General features: G+C 37.7%; 1 long non-coding RNA gene across 1 annotated transcript in view; it reads left to right on the plus strand.

Moving 5' to 3' along the window:
• Positions 1-4182, plus strand: part of LOC133639115 (uncharacterized) — an 85247-nt gene extending 81065 nt beyond the window's left edge. The window contains exon 3 of the long non-coding RNA XR_009823732.1: positions 3943-4182. This is a non-coding gene — a long non-coding RNA (uncharacterized LOC133639115). The remainder of the gene's footprint in view (positions 1-3942) is intronic.
• The last annotated feature ends 20739 nt before the right edge of the window (positions 4183-24921 follow it).

Raw genomic sequence — 24921 nt, forward strand, 5'->3', positions numbered from 1 at the left:
TGCATACTCACAGTAGCACGTCTGCGTCTTTGTCATCCAAATCAAAGTAATCCTGGTAAGAGTCTGTGTTGTCCCAGTTCTCTACAGGCGTCTGTGTATCGAAGTCAAAAGTCCTCCTGGTTAGAGTCTCTGTTATCCGAGTTCTTCCATCTTGACTGCATCTTTCAGGAATGTAAACAAAGAAGCGCCGGCTGTGTACTGTTGTTGCTGACTACGTTCGAAAAATACGTCCATTTCGCACCGACAACTTTCTTCTTTACTTGCTCAGCTTCCTTCTCCATAATGCAATGAACATGATTGCAACAGATTCACGAACACAGATGTCCAGAATACTGTGGAATTATGAAATGAAAACAGAGCTTTTTCGTATTGGCTTCAATGTGGAAGGCATACCCGTGTTCGCCGGGCTACGTCACGCGCATACGTCATCCTCAGAGGCGTTTCGAACCGGAAGTTTAGCGGCAAATTTAAAATGTCACTTTATAAGTTAACCCGGCCGTATTGGCATGTGTTATAATGTTAAGATTTCATCATTGATATATAAACTATCAGACTGCGTGGTCGGTAGTAGTGGGTTTCAGTAGGCCTTTAAGTAGCGTAACACACGTTGTGTGAACAATGCACACCGAGGCACAACACACGGCATGCTAGCAGCTAACGGGCTACGATAGACTGACCATACGTCCTCTTTTCACCGAACATGTCCTCTTTTGCGGCGCTGTCAGGGCGGAGTTTCTTAAATGCCTCAAATGTCCGGCATTTTGAGTTAGGGTTGCGTGTATTTTCAATGTACGTTCATGGTTAAGAAGGGGTTAAAAACAAAACAAATTGTCAAGGTGTGCGCACGCAGCAGAATTTGTGATGGAGGGGCAGAGACAGAGAGCGACAGAGTTATGATAAACGCGCATGCGTCACCAGGTTCTGCTTTTTATCCATAGATTAATCAGATTTAAATTTTTATTATCTATAGCAGGGGTGTCAAAAGTGTGCCCCGGAGGCCATTTGCGGCCCACAGCTAATGTTTTAAAGGCCCACGGCACATTCTAAAAATACTATTAAAATAAACAAAAACATAACAAAAGTGAAATAAAAAAGCTTAAAGGTTAAATGTAATTTAGAAAAAGTTGCAATGTTAACTAATAAAACAAAGCTGTTTTTTTTCTTTCAAACTGTCATTGCTCAAAACATAATATTGAATCAAAATCAATGTTATTATGAATGATTGACCTTTTCCAAGGTTCCCATTACTTCACATCAAATATTCCACTAAGAAAAATATTTTTGGTGGAAGATTTTGCAAATTTGGTAAATAAATAACCCCAAAATTTATATTTTGTTGTTTTCTTTCTGTACCGAAAAAAACCGAGGTACGTACCGAACCGAAATTTTTGTGTACCGTTACACCCCTACCCCAAACACACGTCAAAAGTGGTCAGGGAATGGCTAAATCAGGCTAGAATTAAGGTTTTAAAATGGCCTTCCCAAAGACCTGACTTAAACGTGTGGACAATGCTGAAGAAACAAGTCCATGTCAGAAAACCAACAAATTTAGCTGAACTGCACCAATTTTGTCAAGAGGAGCGGTCAAAAACTCAACCAGAAGCTTGCCAGAAGCGCCAGTGTTTCCCACACACTCATTTATTTATGGTGGCCCGCCACGAAAGAATTAAGGCCGCCACAAAAAAAATAAAAACATTTTTTAAATTTTTTTTTTTTTTTTTTGTCCTGTCCAGCTTCTAAGGCAAATCAGGCAGAGTACAAATAATACAACGGTGCAAAGTAATACAAAGTGCTCGCCTGAACGTTATCAAAATAACCAGCCTACCGGTATATGAAAAGTCAGTCTTTAATCATTGTGTCATCGCCTTCCTCCTGCGTACTAAAACCACCGAAATCCTCTTCGTCGGTGTCGGAGAAGAACAGGCCGTAAATAAGCCGCACCGTTGTATAAGCCGCAGGGACCAGAACGAGGGGAAAAAGTAGCGGCTTATAGTCCGGAAATTACGGTAGTTGATGTAGATGCCCATATTGGCTGTTCAGATTTAGTTTACAAAAGAGAAGTGTAGGATCAAAATTTTTGGAGCTCTTTGTTTAGTGGATCAGATGTTTGATGAAGCTTTGTGTCTATCTACCACCACTACTGTTTTCTGTTTATTTGTTACTGACTGTGGCAGGACACCTCTGCCTCTGTTTCACTTTATGTTGCTGGTAAATAATATGGTTGTAGTAGTAGGCTAAAGTTAAATTATTTAGTATGCACTAATTAAAGGGGCAGAGCTTTAAGAGACATTTTAGCTTTTTGTCAAAACGGGGGGGTCGCAGCTTGCTGCGGGGTTCTTCCAACGCAAAAAACGGCTCCGGACGACAGCGTGAAGGTGAGTTTGGATTTATTAACATAAATCACTCAAACTATCACAAACACAAAAATTAAAGCAAAAAGGCAAGCGTGCCTAAAACACAAAAGAAGCTGCTAGTTAGCAGAAAACTATGGCCTGGACTAGGAAAACTTACTTGGTCAGCAAGAGACATAAACTGGTGTGACAAAGACAATGCAGGCAGAACGAGTGAAGAACAAAGGTAGACTTAAATAACAGTGACTTGATTGGTGAAAACAGGTGCGTGACTCAAAACGTAAAACAGGTGCGTGACGTGACAGGTGAAAACTAATGAGTAACCATGGAAACAAACAAACAAGGAAGTGAAACCAGGAACTAAGAAAGTGTCCAAAAACAGCACATGGCCAAAACAGAAACATGATAAACAGACAGGACACTTTTATATTTTTATAAGATATATTTTTTGTAAGAACCACAATTAATGAATATATTTCAGTGAATAACTTATTGTTCAAATCTGTATATAAATATGTACATAATGTGTTGTAATTATATTGTAAAATGGATGGATGGATGGATGGATGGACGTTTAAAACAAAACTGTTATTATTAATTAGTAAGTATACATTTTTTGAGCCTTTTTAGAGGAAATCATATCATTGTAGTAAATTATGCAAATTACTCGATGATGTCATGGTGACCGCGCCCATAGCCACGCCCCCACCGCCACAGGTATCTTGGCAGTTTATGGGAAACACTGAGCGCCTTATTGCAGTGTAACCAAATATTAACATTGCTGTATGTATACTTTTGACCCAGCAGATTTGCTCACATTTTCAGTAGACCCATAATACATTCATAAAAGAACCAAACTTCATGAATGTTTTTTGTGACCGACAAGTATGTGCTCCAATCACTCTATCACAAAAAAATAAGAGTTGAAGAAATGATTGGAAACTCAAGACAGCCATGACATTATGTTCTTTACAAGTGTATGTAGACTTTTGACCACGACTGTATGTCTGTCTGCCGAAATAAATACATTCATTCAAAAAAACTAACAAAAAAACAACAACACTGCATTAGAGGATCGTTTGGCCTTGGTGGAGGTCTGCACTCTAGCGACTCCTCTTTTCCTTCCCCCTCATCCACCACTGCTGGCCCTTTCTCCGCCTCCGTCTCTGCGGCATGGCGAGCTGTGACAGTTTGCCGCCATGCCCTGCAACAACAGCGACCATGCAGCACGGTCTCGCTGGGTCTGACCAACACAGACTTGTCACGGCTGCTCAACGTCAAAAGCCCAAACTACCAATTAACTCCTGGGTCCCCCCCCCTCCCCCCCACCTGCCCGAAGGCACAGTGACCTGCACCCCCCACCCCTTCCCTCGACTCGCCCCTCCAGTGCCACGCCGACCGCTGGCCTTGGAAATGCAGCTCTGCCGTGCCCCATGACTCATTGACATACACATGCTCAGAGATATTGTCCCCCGCTCCCTCCCTCGCCACGTCCCCCCGCATCTGCCCGCGTCTGTCCGTCTGTCAGACCCCTGAACTTTGCAGAAGAGGATAAAGTCAATTTGTCTCTGTTTGTTTCCCTCCACAACAGCTCCTCGTATGCTCGGGAGGAGGAGGCGAGGGACGGCTCGAGGGACGCGTTGGTGCTGCGACGGAGAAGCGGCGTCCTCAAGAGACGGATATTAGGTACACAATTTAATGCCGTCATATTCCTGAGCTGTATCAAAAATAAATATCCAATACAAACAGTATTTGCACACTGGGACAAGCATCAATCAATCATTATAAAAGGTCATTTATATAGCCCTCAATCACAGGCGCCTCAAATTATTGATCGCTAAAGCTGTTATTTTTTCCATATTTGAAAAGAAAATATTATAGTAAGTAGTAAGTAAGTGCATTTTATTGATAAAGCACTTTTCACAGACAAAATCACAAAGCGCTGTACAAAACATAGGTGAAGTAAAACCACAATTCCATTAAAACAACAGAGCAACGTCATAAAAAGGATACAAAGTGGATTAAAATTGATAGTTTATAGAATATATTTCAGATTTTAGTTTTATTTTGATAAATATTTGATTATTTACTACAACACTATCATACACGTTTTGACATATTTATTATAAATTGTAATACAATGGAAAATAAATAGATCATGTTTAAGTGGCATGAATAACATATATATATATATACATAAATAAATATAATTTTATACATAACATATTAGGAAGTTACTTTATTTTTCATTGTCACTTTATTATTAAAAAAATTATTTCATTAAATTGTTTTGTATTTCATTGATGTAAATTACAATCGTAAAAAAATACAGTATAATGCATTGTATTTCTACTATACTGCACTAGAATACATGTATTTATGTACTATATTATTCAATATATTTTCATATTTACTACAAAAAATATCAAAATAAATATTTTATGGATTTACGTTAGAGCAGGAAAAAACACAGAGGCTATTTCATCCATACAAGCCTGTTTCGCAGGTTTATTTTTCATTGTCAATTTATTATAAATAAAAATATATATTATTTCATTATATGGTTTTGTATTTGATTGATGTCAATTGCAATCGTAAATGAAATATACCGTAAAGACAGTACAATACATGTTATTTCTACTGTACTGTACTAGAATACATGTATTTGTTATGTACTATATTATAAAATATATTTTCGTATTTACTACAAAAAATATCAAAATAAATATATTTTATGGATTTACGTTAGGGCAGGAAAAAACACAGAGGCTATTTCATCCCTACAAGCCTGTTTCGCAGGTTTATTTTTCATTGTCACTTTATTATTAAAAAAAATATATATATTATTTAATTATATGGTTTTGTAGTTCATTGATGTCAATTACAATCATAAATGAAATATACAGTAAATACAGTATAATACATGTTATTTCTACTGTACTGTACTAGAATACATGTATTTGTTATGTACTATATTATAAAATATATTTCGTAGTTACTACAAAATATATCAAAATAAATATATTTTATGGATTTACGTTAGGTCAGGAAAAAACACAGAGGCTATTTCATCCCTACCAGCCTGTTTCACAGGTTTCCCTGCTCTTCAGGGGATTTATGGATTTATATTTATTTGGAATACATATAAATATAGATGAACATATTTTATAAAAAATAAATATAAATTATGACTTTATATTTATTTAGAATTATGTGAATATAAATATAAAGAAACATACCAAATAAAGATAAATTACTAATTTATATATTGTTTAGACTTCAGACTGGACTATTTTGCAGCAAGATGTATGTCACTGGAACTGCTAAAACATATACTTCAAAGCACTTAGATTTGCATTAATCTTTTTTTATAAACAATTCTAAATACATATACATTATTAATTTATATTATTTAGGATTAATACAAATATGAACATATAAACACTAAATATAAATTATTAATTTACAATTATTTAGAATTGTTTATAATAGAAATAAATACAAACGTAAATTCTTTAAAATATACTTTTCGTGTGGAAATATAATTTTTTATCAGTCCCAGAGACATACATGTTGCTGCACAATAGTCCAATTTGAAATAATTCAACTGTAATTGTTACAGTGATTTTGTAATAATATTTAGTTAAACCAAACCGTATTCTTACTTTGGAACTTGAGCGAAATATATATTGTTGAAGCATTTGAAGTAAATGCACTAATGTTTCCTTTTTAAAATTACTTTTTAAAAATGAAATTGTAAAAAAAGATGTTGCATAGCTGCTTGCACAGTTAAAAGGTTTATCAGTTTTATCGGACAACCTCCCACAGAAAAAGCTGCCACGTGAAACAAACGTGTTTCTCTCTTTTTCCCTTCCTGCATAAATGTTTGTGTTGCCGTCACCTTAACAGTTTGTGACCATAAGTTGCCATGTACACACACGCTCACAAAAAGACACGCACCCACACACAACACACACACACACACACACACACACACACACACACACACACACACACACACACACACACACACACACACACACACACACACATTCTTGTATTTCTTATCGTTCTTGAGACCTCCGAAAAATGCCTTCCTCTTCAGGACTTTCTAGATATATAAAGATTTGTATTCACAACGTTAATAATATATACATACTATGCAAATATAAAAAAGCTTGTTGTGAAAAATGAGTTGGAATTTCACAAGAACAAGGTCACAATTTCACAAGAAAAACTTGGAATTTTGGCAATATTATAATAAAGGTCGTAATTTTACTAAACGCAAGTCCTAATTTTACAAGAACATTTGCGCAATATTGTGATAAACAGTCGCAATTTTACAAGAAAAGCTATCAGCATCAAGGGTTGGAATTGGGGGTTAAATCACCAAAAATGATTCCCAGGCGCGGCCACCGCTGCTGCTCACTGCTCCCCTCACCTCCCAGGGGGTGATCAAGGGTGACGGGTCAAATGCAGAGAATAATTTCGCCACACCTAGTGTGTGTGTGTGACAATCATTGGTACTTTAACTTTAACTCTAACATTTTGGCAATTTTATGAAAAGAGTCGTAATTTTACTCGACAAAAGTCGCAATTTTATAAGAAAACTTTAAAATGTTGGCAATATTATAATAATCGGAATTTTAGTGGCAAAATTATGACAAAAGTCATAATTTTACTCAAAAAATGTCACCATTTACAAGAACAAAAAAATTGGCAATATTGTGATACAAGTCAGAATTTTATATGACAAATGTCACCATTTAGCAGTAAAAAGTAACAATTTTACATAAAAAAAGTAATAATTTTACAAGAAATTATTGCAATATTACAGAAACAGAAATATGAGAAATTGTTCCCAATTTTATCAGAAAAAAGTCGACACATTGTGAGAAAAAGACTGCTCTTAGTTAATTTTTTATGTTTTGAATTTTTTGTTTGTAATTAGTTTTTAATCTTTATTATTTACTTCAAGTTATTACAGTATGTCTCTATATGCATATTTTATTTTATTTTTTTTAAATTTTTGCCAAAGGGGCGCATTTCAAATTCTTACACACACTTGTTATTACGGGCGGCATAGCTCGCTTGGTAGAGTGGCCGTGCCAGCAACTTGAGGGTTCCAGGTTCGATTCCCGCTTCCGCCATCCTAGTCACTGCCAATGTGTCCTTGGGCAAGACACTTTACCCACCTGCTCCCAGTGCCACCCACACTGGTTTAAATGTAACTTAGATATTGGGTTTCACTATGTAAAAGCGCTTTGAGTCACTAGAGAAAAGCACTATATAAATATACTTCACTTCACATATGTTGGCCAGAGGGGGAGCACTTCAAATTCTTACACACACTTGTTATTACATATGTTGGCCAGAGGGGGAGCACTTCAAATTCTTACACACCCTTGTTATTTCATATGTTGACCAGAGGGGGAGCACTTTTAAAACCGACACACAGTCAATTTGAAAAATCCCTCCTTTTTGGGACCACCCTCATTTTGATAGATTTCACCACTAGGGGTGCAAATGAGACATTCTCTATTAGATGCAATGGTCTTCCGTATTGGGACCATGATTTATGTCCTAACTTGTTCACCGGTATGACACACACACACACACACACACACACACACACACACACACACACACACACACACACACACACACACACACACACACACACACACACACACACACACACACACACACACACACACACACACATGCATTGTTGATGGAAGACATTCCTTGCCTCTTTAATATGGAGCCGTAGTTGCCTGAGTGGTGAGTTAAATGTGGTTGTCCACACACTTCCTGTGAAATCATCAGCCTCAGTGGCTTGGAGGGAAAGGCTTGACCTAAAGTATCATGAGCAAAGAGGGCCTGGCGGGGCCTCCTCGCTCCCACAGGGGACGTCGTGTCCATTGAAGATGATGACACACAGCCATGGCCGCAGCACAAAAAAAAAAATACCCCCGATTTGCCAACCATGCTCCCTCCCGACATCAGAAATCTCTTTCACCTTCTTTTAGGACGAGTGAGACTTCCTCTCAGTGAAAAAGTCTTCGCACATCCTGTCTGTTTAGCACAGAATTACAAAGAGCGGCTGTTCCGTGCATTTTCGTTCAAAGCAAGAACCCTACACATTTTTAAAGGGTATCACAAACGGATAGCAAGGGCCAAGGTCAAAGGTCAGGTGAGTGTGCGCACTTTCTAGGCAAATCTCTAAATCAGGGGCAGTGTTTCCCATAACCTACAAAGATACCTGTGGCGGTGGGGGCGAGGCTATGGGCGTGGCTATGGGCGTGGTCACCATGACATCATCAAGTAATTTGCATAATTTACTACAATGATATGATTTTCTCTAAAAAGCCTCAAAAAATGTATACTTACTAATTAATAATAACAGTTTTGTTTTAAACGTCCATCCATCCATCCATTTTACAATATAATTACAACACTTTATGTACATATTTATATACAGATTTGAACAATAAGTTATTCACTGAAATATATTTATTAATTGTGGTTCTTACAAAAAATATATCTTATAAAATATAAAAGCTAAAATGTCTCTTAAAGCTCTGCCCCTTTAATTAGTGCATACTAAATAATTTAACTTTAGCCTACTACTAAAACCATATTATTTACCAGCAACATAAAGTGAAACAGAGGCAGAGGTGTCCTGCCACAGTCAGTAACAAATAAACAGAAAACAGTAGTGGTCAAATACAAATAAGGCAACAAGAGAAGTATCCTACACTTCTCTTTTGTAAAGTAAATCTGAACAGCCTATATGGGCATCTACATCAACTATATGATTTGCCTGAGAAGCTGGACAGGACAAAAAAAAAAAAAATCTATTTGTGGCGGATGTAATTCTTTCGTGGCGGGCCACCACAAATAAATGAATGTGTGGGAAACACTAAAGGGTGTCAAACTCATTTTAGATTGGGGTCACAAGGAGAAAAATCTACTCCCAAGTGGGCCGGACTGGTAAAATCACGGCAGGAAAACTTAAAAATAAAGACAACTTCAGATAGTTTTCTTTGTTTAAAAATAGAAGAAGCACATTGCGGTTAATAGAATATTTACTTCATTTGTCATTATTTATATTTTCTGAATAAATTATGTGATAATGTCCATCAGTCAACTCATTGGTGTTAATTTTCAATCTATCTAGATAAAAAAAATATCAAAATCAAATTACAGGATGTTATTTATGTAGTTTGATCATTTTCCTTGACAGATGTACTAACATCATGTGGTTTATTTTGTACATATGTAGCATCATCTACAAAGATACAAATAATTGCTATTACGACATCTAGTGGACACATTTAGAACACATTTCTTTCATTAGAAAATTTCAGGTTAATTTTTATACTTAGCTAACTCATCCCGCGGGCCGGATAAAACCTGTTTGCGGGCCTGATCCGGCCCTCAAGCTGTACATTTGACACCCCGGCTCTAAATTAATTTACGCTTTTAGGTATAATTTGTACTCACTGGGGTTGTACGGTATACCGGTACTAATATTGTATGTAGTATATGCCGGGGCACAGTGGTTGAAAAACACTGGATTAATTGATTGGTGATTGAGTTGATACACCGTAACAAAATGAAAACAAAAGCTAAGGTTGAGGGTCAAATCTGTCGACCACCATGTATTTTTCTGAAAACAAACATTGGTAACACTTTAGTATGGGGAACATATTCACCATTAATTAGTTGCTTATTAACATGCAAATTAGTAGCATATGGGCTCTAAATTAGTCATTATTAAATACTTATTAATGCCTGAGATCGTGAGTTCAAACCAAAGACTATAAAAAATGGGATCCATTACCTCCCTGCTTGACACTCAGCATCAAGGGTTGGAATTGGGGGTTAAATCACCAAAAATTATTCCCGAGTGCGGCCACCGCTGCTGCTCACTGCTCCCCTCACCTCCCAGGGTGCAGAGAATAATTTCGCCACACCTAGTGTGTGTGTGACAAGCATTGGTACTTTAACTTAACTTATTCTGCATGGCCTTATTATACAACCAGTAAGCCATTAACTAAGAGTCTTCCCTCAATAACCTCAGAATTATTGCTTATTAGTAACCCTAACCATAACCCTAACCCTTATATGTTCCTCTAGTGTCCAAATAACTCTAAATTAAGTCATTGTTACTTAGAATATGTTCCCCATAATAAAGAGTTACCCAAACATTATATAAATCATTTACCTACCTCAACACAAGATCCCTATTGGTTTTGATTGAGTTGATACTCCAAAACAAAAGGTCAAAACCTTCTTTAGCTAAATTCTCATTCTTCATTTGATGAAATACGGGTGCTTTTCCTTTTTTTTTTTGACTGTGCGGTGCAAGAACCCTATTCATTTTGATGAATGGATGACAGAGAGAGGAAGCTAAGGGGTCAGAGCGCCACTCGGTAAACACACTTCCCCTGGCGGCTAAACTTGCAGAAATCGCGCCGCCACAACAAAGCAAGAACCGTGTTGATTTTGAACGCCGTCCAAACCGTATTAAAACCCCCCTGAAGTGAACTTGCTCATTTCCCCTAAAAAAAAAAACCGAGCGTGCTGGTGACAAAGTGCAGGATCGACCTAGTCATTACCGGCCCGACGTGGTTTTGAAGCTTGTTTTGATTTGACTTTTGGTCCGTAATGGGAGTAAAAAAGGCGGCTCTGATTATTTATGGGCTGTCAGGCACGATGGGCGGGGCTACACTGTACGGCTTCCTGTGACACGTAACTCACTGGAGGTGAAAACCCAGGCACACGTTGGGGTCGGATCACGAGAAGATAATCCGCAGGCCTGCTTCGCATTCCCGAAGGGAGGCCTCCGTTTCGGAATGACGGCGCGTTTTATCAGAGGCGGAGACCTCAGCTGACGGCGCAACAATGCGATCCAGATTGCTCCCCTTCCATGTGCCGACACGCGATATCACCATCGTACGTACGCGTCACAAATCACCTCCGGCCATCGCCGGGACGGTCATAGGGCGTCTTCTCTCGGCGCCGCCAGACCCTCGAGTGGTTTGTTGCAGGTCGGGAGAGCGAGGGGGGCGGGGGGAGGAATAAAGCCACGGCCTAAAAAGGGAAACAGGAAGTTGGACACAATAGAGGGGACCTTTGATCCACGACGAGGGGGACGACTTCCCCTCTGGGTGCAAACTGTTAATGTGAAAGTGACTCTGCCCATGGCACATTTGTCAGGGCGAATAATGGGCCTAAAATTAGCAGACAATGGCGGGCAGACGGGCGACACTCGCAGCCGGCCATGCGCAGGAAGATAGCGGGGGAGGGTGGGGGATAATTGTGTTAGCGCCGCTGATTCGCTGAGGAAGACGGTGTGTGTCGTGTACTGGACACAGAGGTAATGTGATGACTGCATACTGTCCGTACAATCTCATTACCAATAGTTCAACGTCTTCATGGCTCACATTAGAGTACATTAGTGTGAAAAAGACTGTTATTTTAGCATGTTCACATCAGTGATAGTCCATTATTAGGCACAGTACTGTTAGTGTTCTCCCGTGTGTTGTGTTAGTTCCTGTTAGGGTTGTACGGTATACTGGTATTAGTATGTCTTTAATGTCCTTTGTATTCTTTGATGTTTCCCTCTTACACACATGTAAGAGGGATGTGTGCTATGGCTACGAGTTGTTTTTTCCCTTGGCCTCAGTCTGGACCCCCTCTCCAGGGTCCCAGGCTTAGACCGATCCCCCCCCCATTGTTTACCTGTATCTCACCTTTTTTGTAAGGGGCGCCAGAAATTGGCAGACCCGTCAGCGATCCTGTTCTGTCTCCCTGTAATGTTTGTCTGATCTTGAATGGGATTGTGCTGAACATTTTAATTTCCCCCCGGGGATTACTAAAGTATTTCTGATTCTGATTCTGTATAGTACCGTGATACTAATGAACCATATTTGGTACTATACTGCCTCAAAAATGTACCGGTTCCACCCCCCACACCGTCGTCATCACGCCGTGTCTTTACTGGTTTACGGGCAGAGGAGCATGTTCGGCAGCGCACAATCACGGAGTACTTACAAGCAGACACGGTTTGTAGACAGAAAAGGGAGAACGGACACATTTTGGTTTAAGAACTAACAATAAAGGTGAAGTTATAACACTGAAACACCCTAAGGAAGAGGTGCTAAAGTCCATCCGCAGTCTGCAGTGTTTTAGCTACTTCTAAATCACTAATCATCGCCTCTATGGCGACAAATAAAGTAAGTTTCTTACAAGTATCATCCCTGCAGGACGAGGAATAGCTAAACATGCTTCACTACACACCGTAGCTCACCGGCGTCGCATTATAAACAAACGCCATGGGTGGATCTACACCTGACATCCACTGTAATGATACCAAGTACAGGAGCGTATCTAGTCGATACTACTATGATTACATCTTTTTAGCATCACAAAATCTTCTTTGTTTAAAAAAAAATGTATATCATGTTTATAAACTCTGGAAATACGTCCCTGGACACATGAGGACTTTGAATATGACCAATGTATGATCCTGTAAAAACTTGGTATCGGATTGATACCCAAATTTGTGGTATCATCCAAAACTAGTGTAAAGTATCCAAACAACAGAAGAATAAGTGATTATTACATTTTAACAGAAGTGTCAATATAACAGTAAGCAGATATTAACAGTAAATGAACAAGTAGATTAATGATGATTTTTTTTTACCACTTGTCCTTAATAATGTTGACAAAATAATAGAATGATAAATGACACAATATGTTACCGCATATGTCAGCAGACTAAATTAGGAGCCGTTGTTTGTTTACTTACTACTAAAAGACAAGTTGTCTAGTATGTTCACTATTTTATTTAAGGACAAACTTGCAATAATAAACATATGTTTAATGTACCATAATATAAAAAAAATAAATAAAGCCAATAATGCAATTTTTTTGTGGTCCCCTTTATTTAGAAAAGTATCGAAAAGTACCTATTTGGATCGAAATACTTTTTGGTACCCTTTACCAAAATATTGATATCGGGACAACACTAGTTCCTGTCCTGTGCTTTTTTTTTGGCGGCTTTTCCGGTTTTGTTGGTGTTTTCCCATGGCTGCTTCACTTCTGTCCCAGCGCATTTTCCCTCACCTGTTTTCTGTTTGCAATTAAAACTATTTAAGTTGATCCTTTTTCTACCTTGGTTGTCCGGACACTGTTGATGTTATCTATTTTCTATTCTCTGGTAACGATAGACGATCCTTTTGGATGCCAAGCGCAAGTACACTCGTACTGTGTGGACGCTGTCAGCTCCACATTTCCTGGAAGTGTTTTGCATTTTGTTTTGTTTTGGTCATAGCTTGTCCGGTCGGAGCACTTCCCCATTGCTCTCGCTTTTTGTTTGTTTTATTAATAAATTCCCCATTTTTTTACCTTACGCTCCAACCTCGTTCAACTGCATCCTTAAAATCACAACAACCTCCGGCTCTCACATAATCTTTGTAGACTACTACATGTGTAAAAAAAACAAAAAAAAAACACATGTTAGTACGTCAGTACATCCTGTAATTTTTTTTTTTTTTTTTTATCTTGATAGATTGAAAATTAACACCAATGAATTGACTGATGAACATTATCACATCATTTATTCAGAAAGTATAAATAACGACAAATAAAGGTAGAATACTATTAACCGCAACATGTAAGTGTAAAAAACAAAACAACAACATTATGATTTGTACATTTTCAGAATGTGCCTGTACTATTTTTAAACAAAGAAAACAATGTGAAGTTGTCTTTATTTTTAAGTTATCGTGCTGTGATTTTTACCAGTCCGGCCCACTTGGGAGTAGATTTTTCTCCATGTGGCCCCCGATCTAAAATGAGTTTGACACGCCTGGTTTAGCTGATTGGAGAGCTAGCTTCTGCAGCGAGTGGGTCCATGACGATGACTTCTGTTTTGTTCGATCAGCCGTTTTACTGCCGTGTTACAGGCACCGCTTGGAAACAATTAATGTATGTAAATAAACATTTACAAAATCTTTCATTACCAGTGCATATCAGCGGTGCGGCTGATATATGCAAAAATATTTATTTCTTCTAAAATTTGGAGGTTGCGGCTTGAATATCAGTGCGCTTTATCGTTCGAAAAATACGGTATTCGACTGATTATTTCGATATTCATTGGTTACTTTGGGAAATTTACAGAAAAATGTGTGTTTGACCTTTCTACTGTATATACAGTGTGCCTTTGCATATACAGTAGTATACAGGGAGGGGTGGAGAGAATAGTCCGCCCCAGCTGCGTTAGGCTATCTAATAAACACGTAAACACTGGGCGTCCTCGAGCTCATTAGGTGATTGCAGAGGCTGCTTGCTCCTCCATAAATCAGAGTCCAGGTTATCAAGGCCTCTGATCTTAACTGTAGTGGGCGCCCAGCTGTCTACAGCCACACGGGCCGGGAAAACAGCAGGCTCGGAGGAATCCAATTCCCACTTCTCACTTTGCATATAAAAAAAGGGGAGATATTCTCGTAAGCCGCTCGCGTACACATGCGGAGCCGCCATGAAAGACGATAAAAGCCGACGTTTCACCCCATTGGCCTCTTTTAATGGCAGACGCTGTATAAAGTGTCTATTTCGTCTGTGTCAGGTGAGGTATTTTTGCAAGATTGGCGTGACTGCGAGCTTCCGGTACATGTGTAACATTTAGTTACTGGTGTAAAATACAAAAAAAAAGAAAAAGGAAAAAACGTCTTAATCGTGAGAAAAAAGAGGCAGAGCGAGCCGGAGCCAAAGATGAAAAAGTCTGGAGAATTAAAAACGGCTGTGTCAGTTTGACTTCAACCCCCTCTCTCCTCGTAGCACCATAAAGGTTACTACATGCCAGGTTCAAGCACAGTATCACTCGCTTCCTAATGTAAAACACACTCCGTGCGAGCCTGCCCACTAAATGTTACACCGCCGACTTTCCATGCTCAAACACTTTTTTTTTCTTTTTTCAGCCCTCCGAGTTTGTGACGTCTGAGCTCCCTAGGCATGGCACTGATTATTTCCTGCTGCGTAACAAGGTCAACTGGACACAATAGTAACAGATAAAAAGCTCCGCGCTAATGATGCCTTAATAGATTTCAATGCTTTAAAGCAAATGAATGGAGACACGCAGTGGTAGACAATCACAATGGATCCCATGGGCTTTCTTTTTCATATTGTATAGATAATGTATGTATAAAACCTATATCAGAATTATTAGGAATCTCATGAATACAATTTAATGTTTATTGCTAAAAATAGATACGTTTTGCAAAATTTGAATTATGTATGGCTGAATATATTTTATTTAAGGAGCAAGAAAACAAATATTTTCATTTTATTATTGTACATACTGAGCACCAAAAAAATTATAATTTTTTAACAGTTTATTTTGTAATGAGTTTTAGCATTTTTTTAATCGTCGCAAAAAAAAAAAAGTCATATTGTTTTTCAGACTTGGTTAAACTCCTTATTGTAGTACATTAGCTCAAAACATATTTGGCAGCTATTATACGAGAACAGAATATAAAAAAAATAGAATGGTAAAACATTTTATTCTATTTTTATATTTATTTTATTCTGTAGATAATATGTTGTTATTAACATATTTTATTCCTAACCTACTTTATTTAAATCCTATTCTATTTACAAAATGTTGTTCCATATCATATATCACGTGTGCTGGTATGACAGTAAAGTTCTTTGAATTAATATTATTTACATGTATTTGTACATTTGTTATAATTTTTTTAATCAATTATATTATTTATTTGTCCATCCATCCATTTTCTACCGCTTGTCCCTTTATGGGGTCGCGGGGGGTGCTGGAGCCTTGTGTTTGTTTATTTAAATTATAAAACCATATTTTCCTTTATTTAATACTAGTTGGACTTTATTTCCATTATTATAATTTATTTATTAAATACAAAAAAAATTGTATTTGTATTTTTTTATTTTAATTAATAATATTATATAATTGTTTTATTGAATTTATTTTTATTTTTTATGTATTTTTTTAAAAACTTGAATTAATTCTAAATGGACTTTCTTATTTCACTCAACAATATTTATTGGTAATTATTTTATTCATTTTAATGCCAATATTTAAAATTATTGTATTTTAATTAATATGTGCATTTTAACAACTGTGCAACACTTTGTAAACTGTATATATATATATATATATATATATATATATATATATACATATATATAAATATGTATGTATATATAGATATGTATATATGTATGTGTGTGTGTATGTGTATGTATGTATATATATATATATGTGTGTGTGTATACATACAATATATATATATATGTATGTATGTGTATATGTATGTGTATTTATATATATATACAGTATATGTATGTATGTGTGTGTATATATATGTATGTATGTGAATATATATATATATATATATAATATATATATATATATATATATATATATATATATATATATATATATATATATATATATATATATATATATATATACCCACACACAAAATGTGTTCATATTGAATAGAAGATGCTTACAGGCTATGTTCTGAATAAGAGACAAGAGAGGCAGGTGGAACGTAGACGTGTTAAGGCTTCAGGACAGTGATGGATTTCAATCTCCTTTGAGATTAAAATCTTTTTCAAGCGACTTTTTTTTGGGGGGGGGGGGGGGGGGCTGAAAGCCTCCCTTGATGGACTTTTTAGAAAAAATGGAGGCTTGGGTTTCTGGGTGAGAGGTGCTGAAGGAACCTTCATCTTAATGGCGCCCATGAGACTTTGCCAAGTAGGAGAACAGGTGGAATGGAATGGCAGATACTCACATCGGTAGAAGCGGAACTTAGGGCGAGCAGTTTGGAGGTTGGAGGCATCTGCAACTCTCAGTAGAACCATTACAGATTTCATCTGCAATAAAAACACAAAGTTATTGCAACTTTAAAAAGGTTATCTGTGGTGTTATTATTTTTAATATTTGGCTATAGACGACCAATACTAGACATACCTACTATTTTAAATACAGGAAATAAATTGAAAAAAATACAAAAAAAACAACAGAAAATTAATCTGTACCTTAATCTACTGTGGTTTGAGTAACATTTTAACGAGCAAGAGAAAACACAGTTTACTATAACACAACAATAACGCAAAGCCAGGTCAGGTCAAGCTTTATTTACACAGCACATTAAAACAAATAAAAAAAATAAAAGCAATTAAAAAGTGAATATTACATTAAACAGTAATAAAACAATAGCATATTTCAGCATATAAAAAAGCAAAAATACACTACTGTACTGTATGTCTTTGAAGCCTATTTATTTTAGCATCTTTTGTTTCTAACTCAATCAATCAATCAATGTTTATCTATATATAGCCCTAAATCACAAGTGTCTCAAAGGGCTGTACAAGCCACAACGACATCCTCGGTACAGAGCCCACATACGGGCAAGGAAAAGTCACCCCAGTGGGACGTCAATGTGAATGACTATGAGAAACCTTGGAGAGGACCGCATATGTGGGTAACCCCCCCCCCCCCCCCCCCCCCCCCCCCCCCTCTAGGGGAGACCGAAAGCAATGGATGTCGAGTGGGTCTGACATAATATTGTGAAAGTCCAGTCCACAGCGGATCCAACACATCAGCGAAAGTCCAGTCCATAGTGGGGCCAGCAGGAACCATCCCGAGCGGAGACGGGTCAGCAGCGTAGAGATGTCCCCAACCGATGCACAGGCTAGCGGTCCACCCCGGGTCCCGACTCTGGACAACCAGCACTTCATCCGTGGCCACCGGACCTGTGCAACTCCCCCTCCATAAGGGAGAGGGAAGCAGAGGAGAAAAGAAAAGAAAAGAAACGGCAGATCAACTGGTCTAAAAAGGGAGTCTATTTAAAGGCTAGTGTATACAAATGAGTTTTAAGTTGGGACTTAAATGCTTCTACTGAGGTAGCATCTCTAACTTTTACCGGGAGGGCATTCCATAGTATTGGAGCCCGAATAGAAAACGCTCTATAGCCCGCAGACTTTTTTTGGGCTCTGGGAATCACTAATAAGCCGGAGTTCTTTGAACGCAGATTTCTTGTCGGGACATATGGTACAATACAATCGGCAAGATAGGCAGCAGCTTAACCGTGTAGTATTTTATACGTAAGTAGTAAAACCTTAAAGTCGCATCTGACATTTAACCTCAGTATTGACTAAAACGTTACGGATATTTTTGCATTTAGATATCATGATTTTAATAACAGAGAGATAATATTTTTGAGCTGCTGAACAATTATGAATCTGCTTCACTCATGACCAAAAATAAGCACCATAGTTGAATTTGGATGTATACTCTAGCTACGCCCGCGACACGGAAAGGGACAAGCGGTAGAAAATGGATGGATGGATACTCTATATCTCTCTTTTCAGGCTCCAAGGGTAAAAATACCGTTTTATACTTGGTTCAATATGGCAATAACATTGCTCATATAAAACCGACCTAGTTATCATTACACAGCTTGTACCTTTTAGTGGTAGTAGGCATGACTCAGTCACCATTTATTTATTTTTAATAATAAAAAGTGACGGTATCAAAGCCGTACCGTTTTCCATAACACGCCAGCTAGCTAACATGACGAGAAGAATAGGAGCACAGGCATTTTATGTTTGAATTAACGCTAAAATAAAGTTACAATTAATTAATTTAAATGCAACAACTCCAAAACTGTGACATTGAAAAATTGTGAGGAAGTTTCCATGTCATGTTGAGATCGCTCCTGCCTACTTTTATTAAGTTATTACTATATTTTTAGATGTGAAAAAAAACATTTGATACAGTACAATATACATACATATACAATATATAAAAACATCTCACCACTTATGACACACACTGAAATGTTTCAAATCATATTTGAAAAACAGAAAAACAGAGCACCATGTCCTTCCAATTAGACAGCTCAGTAGGTGTACCCCAAGGATCAATCTTGGGCCCCCTGCTGTTCGGTGTATATATTAATGATCTTCCTGATATGTGTTCAGAGGTTAGCACCCAAATGTACGCAGATGACGCTGTTGTATACAGTATGTCCATGCCAAATCAAAAGACAAAACTGCAATTGAACTTAAGAGTCAAGAATTTAAGGAACTTTATTGTCATACCAGCACACATTAGACCAGGGGTCAGCAACCCGGATTGAAAATGGAAAAAGATGGGGGAAAACATGTTTTTGTTTGTTTTAGTATGTTCTTTGTTTGAGGACAAACATGACACAAACTTTCCCAATTGTTAGAAAGCCCACTGTTTAATATGTTTGTGTGTATGCTTCACTGATGAGACTATTTGGTGAACATCGTTTTGTCCTACTAATTTCGGCGGTTCTTGAACTCACCATAGTGTGGACTGTGACGCAACAGTTTGTTTACATGTAAAATCTTCCACTCCTTCTTTGTCTCATTTTGTCCACCAAACTTTTGATACTGTGCGTGAATGCACAAAGGTGAGCTTTGTTGATGTTATTAACTTGTTAGAGTGCTAATCAGGCATATTTGGTCACTGCATGACTGCAAGCTAATCAATGCTAACATGCGATTTAGGCTAGCTGTATGTACATATTGCATCATTATGCCTCATTTGTAGGTATATTTGAACTCATTTATAATATTTTACCTTGATCCTCTTTGTATATAATTTAGTTTTGAATGTCTCATGACACATTATCTGTATGTAACGTTGGCTGCATTTCAGATAGTTGTTGGTGTGCCATGTTGTTCCAGACCACAGCAAACATTACCTAGCTTGCCAAAGATTGTAATACATCTATCAAAAGAAGACAGCCTGACGTTTCCTTTAACTTGGACACACACATCTACACCTTTGACCATTAAAAGCCAGTCATTTCCAGGAGTTATCTCGCCTTCTGAGTAGCCTCTGATTTACTAATGGTTTCTAATGTTGTAAAAATGTGTAGAATAAATATTACATTTCAACATTTCTGTCAACGAAGATTTTCTTCAGCCTGCGAGACATAGTCATTTTGATAGTAGGCTAGTATAGCTAATATAGACACTTACATCTTGTGTTGCCTTCATTATAAGACTTATATATGGCTTTTCATTTTTTGCGGCTCCAGACGGATTCGTTTTTTGTATTTTTGGTCTAATATGGCTCTTTCAACATTGTGGGTTGCTGACCCCTGCCTTAGACAAATGAACACATGGTCTGTGCAACATTTCTGTTATGTAACTAAGAAGTGTATTTTATTTTTTTAAATCAATTATTTGTGTTGAGATCTTCTTGAGACACTTAATGATTGCATTTACTTGTTTTGTTTTTTTTACAAAGAAAATTTTTAATTTTTTTGTCACTTGAGTCGCAGGTTTAGCAACAGTATAATTATTTTAAGAACACATTTGGTTATTTGGCGTTATCTATTTCCAATACATACGCTTTACTTTTTTCATGTTCTATTATATTGTTTAAAAATGACCGTTTAGCTGAAAATGATTTTTTTCTCTTCTTTTCAATAAAGACATTTATTAAAGTATACAGTGAAACTGTAATATTTTGTATGGTTGTTATACTGGCCCATGCCTAGCGGTGTCAATCATCACTATAAACACAACAAGCAGGCTTCGTACACCTTTTCCATGGCCAAATTCAAGCACTTTTTAAGGACTTTCAACATCAATTTTCCAGTTTTTCCCAGTACCCTTCAAAAGGCGAAAACCAGTGTGAATCATAGCCTTGATGTTTGAGGTCACCGAATGCTGTCTGTAAGAAAAATATGGAAAATCTGCTAAAACCTAAGTCTAGCACTGAACCAGCAGTTATCATTAACTGAATGGGGCATAGAAAATGAAGAAGTGTGACTATTCAATGTCATTCGTGTTTGCAAACATTGTTCACTTGTTTGTTTGTATCATCATCATTCATGAATACATCATTCCTTACAAGAAATAACATTAATTATTATTGTTTTCTTGTTTGTTTATGTCATAACTCATGCAAATGTCATGTTCATTAAAACGACATGATGGACCGATGCACCACTGTCCCCTAGGGGGCGACACCGAGCCGTATATACATGCCAACAACCTAATGTAAGGGCTGGTGCAAAGCCAACAGATCAAGCGTGTAGCTTTCCTTTTTAAGGAAACTTATTAGATTTTTTTCCCATTTTGTAATTAGCCTATTGAGTCAGACTGCCGAGAAATATGATGGACATTTCCAAGCACTTCAACCAAAATTCAAGCATTTTTCCAACCTTGAAAACACAACATTATGCATTAAAATCCAAGGTTTTTAAGCACCCGTACGAACCCTGAACAAAGCAGGAAAAAAATAAACGCACTGAAGTCGTACAAGATTGTATGACATCCCCGCTGGGAGGCATACTCGTTCCCGAAAATGCTACCATTTTCGGCTTCTGATGTTCCGATGTGAGCTGAGCGTTTACTTGAAGTGTTGTAAACCAGGAGCCAAAATGGCTGCCTGTGACATGAAGAGCTATTGACAGGCCGGGCAGGTCGCAGCTACTCCTCACGTCTAATCAGCTTTTCCTTTAATCAAGTGTGCACGGGACACTATCTCCAACTACTGATGAACAGCACTATTGAGTTACTTCCCACTTCCACACACACACACAGACACACACACACTGCAGTCGAGCTCATCACCCAACACCGAAAGCACAGCGCTCCTTTCCTACAGACACCAACAGAGTGTGTTGGCGCGCCAGGCAACATGTAATGTGTGTAATTTGATGGGAGGCTGCAAAACAAGGAAGCGGGGAATATCCTGGCCACATCTTTAACCTATTGAGGCGGGAATGATGTCATGATTAGAAGAGGAAATTGGGATCCCTCCAAAACCTAAACACCCCAAGGCTGCCGAGCCAGCCAGCCATCCAGACGTCTGCTGCAGGGATGGCGAGTGGAGAGGAAAAGTGTGGGAGAGAGGATATATATTTAGTAGGGGTATATTACATGTATTTATAATCATATTTTCACGTTAAGTGAGGACATGCAGGAAATGTAGTCACATATCTACACGCCAACAAATGCAGCGCAACCCAGCCTTTGGCTATAGCAGTAGTGCCAAGGAGGTGCCAGAGCTTGAAAACCATCTTTTGCGGTTAAAGTCTCCTGCATGTTATATTTTCCAATTCATGTGATTGCTCTTTACACCAATTAGTAATGATAACTACCACCTTGCATATTTGCGCTACAGTTCTAACAGTTCATTTTAACAGCAGAGATTCAGGACTTAATTTTAAGATGTGTCACAAATTCTTGTTCCTTCTTTGTTTTATAAAAAACGCAAAAAAACAATTATAAAGCATTTCAAAATAAAACCAAACATTGTGTTTTTCAAGCATCATATTATTTCAGTATTTAACATACATCAGTCTCTCTCTCTCTCACTCTCTTTCTCTATACATATATACACACATACATACAGTATATATATATATATATATACACTACCGTTCAAAAGTTTGGGGTCACATTAAAATGTCCTTATTTTTCAATGAAGATAACTTTAAACTAGTCTTAACTTTAAAGAAGTACACTCTATACATTGCTAATGTGGTAAATGACTATTCTAGCTGCAAATGTCTGGTTTTTGGTGCAATATCTACATAGGTGTATAGAGGCCCATTTCCAGCAACTATCACGCCAGTGTTCTAATGGTACAATGTGTTTGCTCATTGGCTCAGAAGGCTAATTGATGATTAGAAAACCCTTGTGCAATCATGTTCACACATCTGAATACAGTTTAGCTCGTTACAGAAGCTACAAAACTGACCTTCCTTTGAGCAGATTGAGTTTCTGGAGCATCACATTTGTGGGGTCAATTAAACGCTCAAAATGGCCAGAAAAAGAGAACTTTCATCTGAAACGCGACAGTCTATTCTTGTTCTTAGAAATGAAGGCTATTCCACAAAATTGTTTGGGTGACCCCAAACTTTTGAACGGTAGTATATATATATATATATATATATATATAGCATACATACACATATGTACAAAACCAGTAAAGTTGGCCCGTTGTGTAATTCGTAAACGCCACACACTTTCAATGGGAGACAGGTCTGGACAACAGGCAGGCCAGTCTAGTACCCACACTCTTTTACTATGAAGCCACGCTGTTGTCTTGCTGAAATAAGTAGGGGCGTCCATGGTAACGTTGCTTGGATGGCAACATATGTTGCTCCAAAACCTGTATACACCTTTTCAGCATTCATGGTGCCTTCACAGATGTGTAAGTTACCCATGCCTTGGGCACTAATACACCCCCGTACCATCACAGATGCTGGCTTTTGAACTTTGCGCCTAGAACAATCCGGATGGTTCTTCTCCTCTTTGGTCCGGAGGACACGACATCCACAGTTTGCAAAAACAATTTGAAATGTGGACTCGTCAGAACACTTTTCCTCTTTGCATCAGTCCATCTTAGATGAGCTCGGGCACAGCAAAGCCAGCAGCTTTTCTGGGTGTTGTTGATAAATGGTTTTCGCTTTGCATAGTAGAGTTTTAACTTGTACTTACAGATGTAGCGACAAACTGTAGTTACTGACAGTGGTTTTCTGAAGTGTTCCTGAGTCCATGTGGTGATATCCTTTACACACTGATGTCGGTTTTTGATGCAGTACCGCCTGAGGGATCGAAGGTCCGTAATATCTTCGCTTACGTGCAGTGATTTCTCCAGATTCTCTGAACCTTTTGATGATATTACGGACCGTAAAAGGTGAAATCCCTAAATTCCTTGCAATAGTTCATTGAGAAATTTTGTTCTTAAACTGTTCGACAATTTGATCAAGCATTTGTTCACAAAGTGGTGACCCTCGCCCCATCCTTGTTTGTGAATGACTGAGCATTTCATGGAAGCTGCTTTTATACCCAATCATGGCACCTGTTCCCAATTAGCCTGTTCACCTGTGGGATGCTCCAAATAAGTGTTTGATGCGCATTCCTCAACTTTCTCAGTCTTTTTTGCCACTTGTGCCAGCTTTTTTGAAACATATTGCAGACATCAAATTCCAAATAAGCTAATATTTGCAAAAAATAACAACGTTTTCCACTTCGAATGTTAAATATCTTGTCTTTGCAGTCTATTCAACTGAATATAGGTTGAAAAGAATTTTGCAAATCATTGTATTCTGTTTTTGTTTACAATTTACACAACGTGCCAACTTCACTGGTTTTGGGTTTTGTACATACATATACATACACATATATAGTAGGGCTGTCAACGATTAATAAAAAAAAAAAAAAAGTGTTATCATAAATGGATGAACAACTATGGTATTTTTTTTTTTTGGTATTGCAACAACAAACGTTCTTATTATCAGCACACGACACGTTTAAAAATAGCATCTTAAAGCAAATACGTACAGCACGTGAGGATGGCGCCGCTATCTTGAATGCTACATCGACAGAGGGCGACAAACAACACTGTTAGAATTTACCTGCGTCAGTGTTGTCAACAAAAGTACCGCAGATATGTTCAATAATGCTTTGCACATGGAAGCCAGGTGACATCAGTGAGGACCAAGTGCTGCAAAGA

This window comes from Entelurus aequoreus, linkage group LG21 (assembly GCF_033978785.1).
Source record: "Entelurus aequoreus isolate RoL-2023_Sb linkage group LG21, RoL_Eaeq_v1.1, whole genome shotgun sequence".
NCBI lineage: Eukaryota > Metazoa > Chordata > Actinopteri > Syngnathiformes > Syngnathidae > Entelurus > Entelurus aequoreus.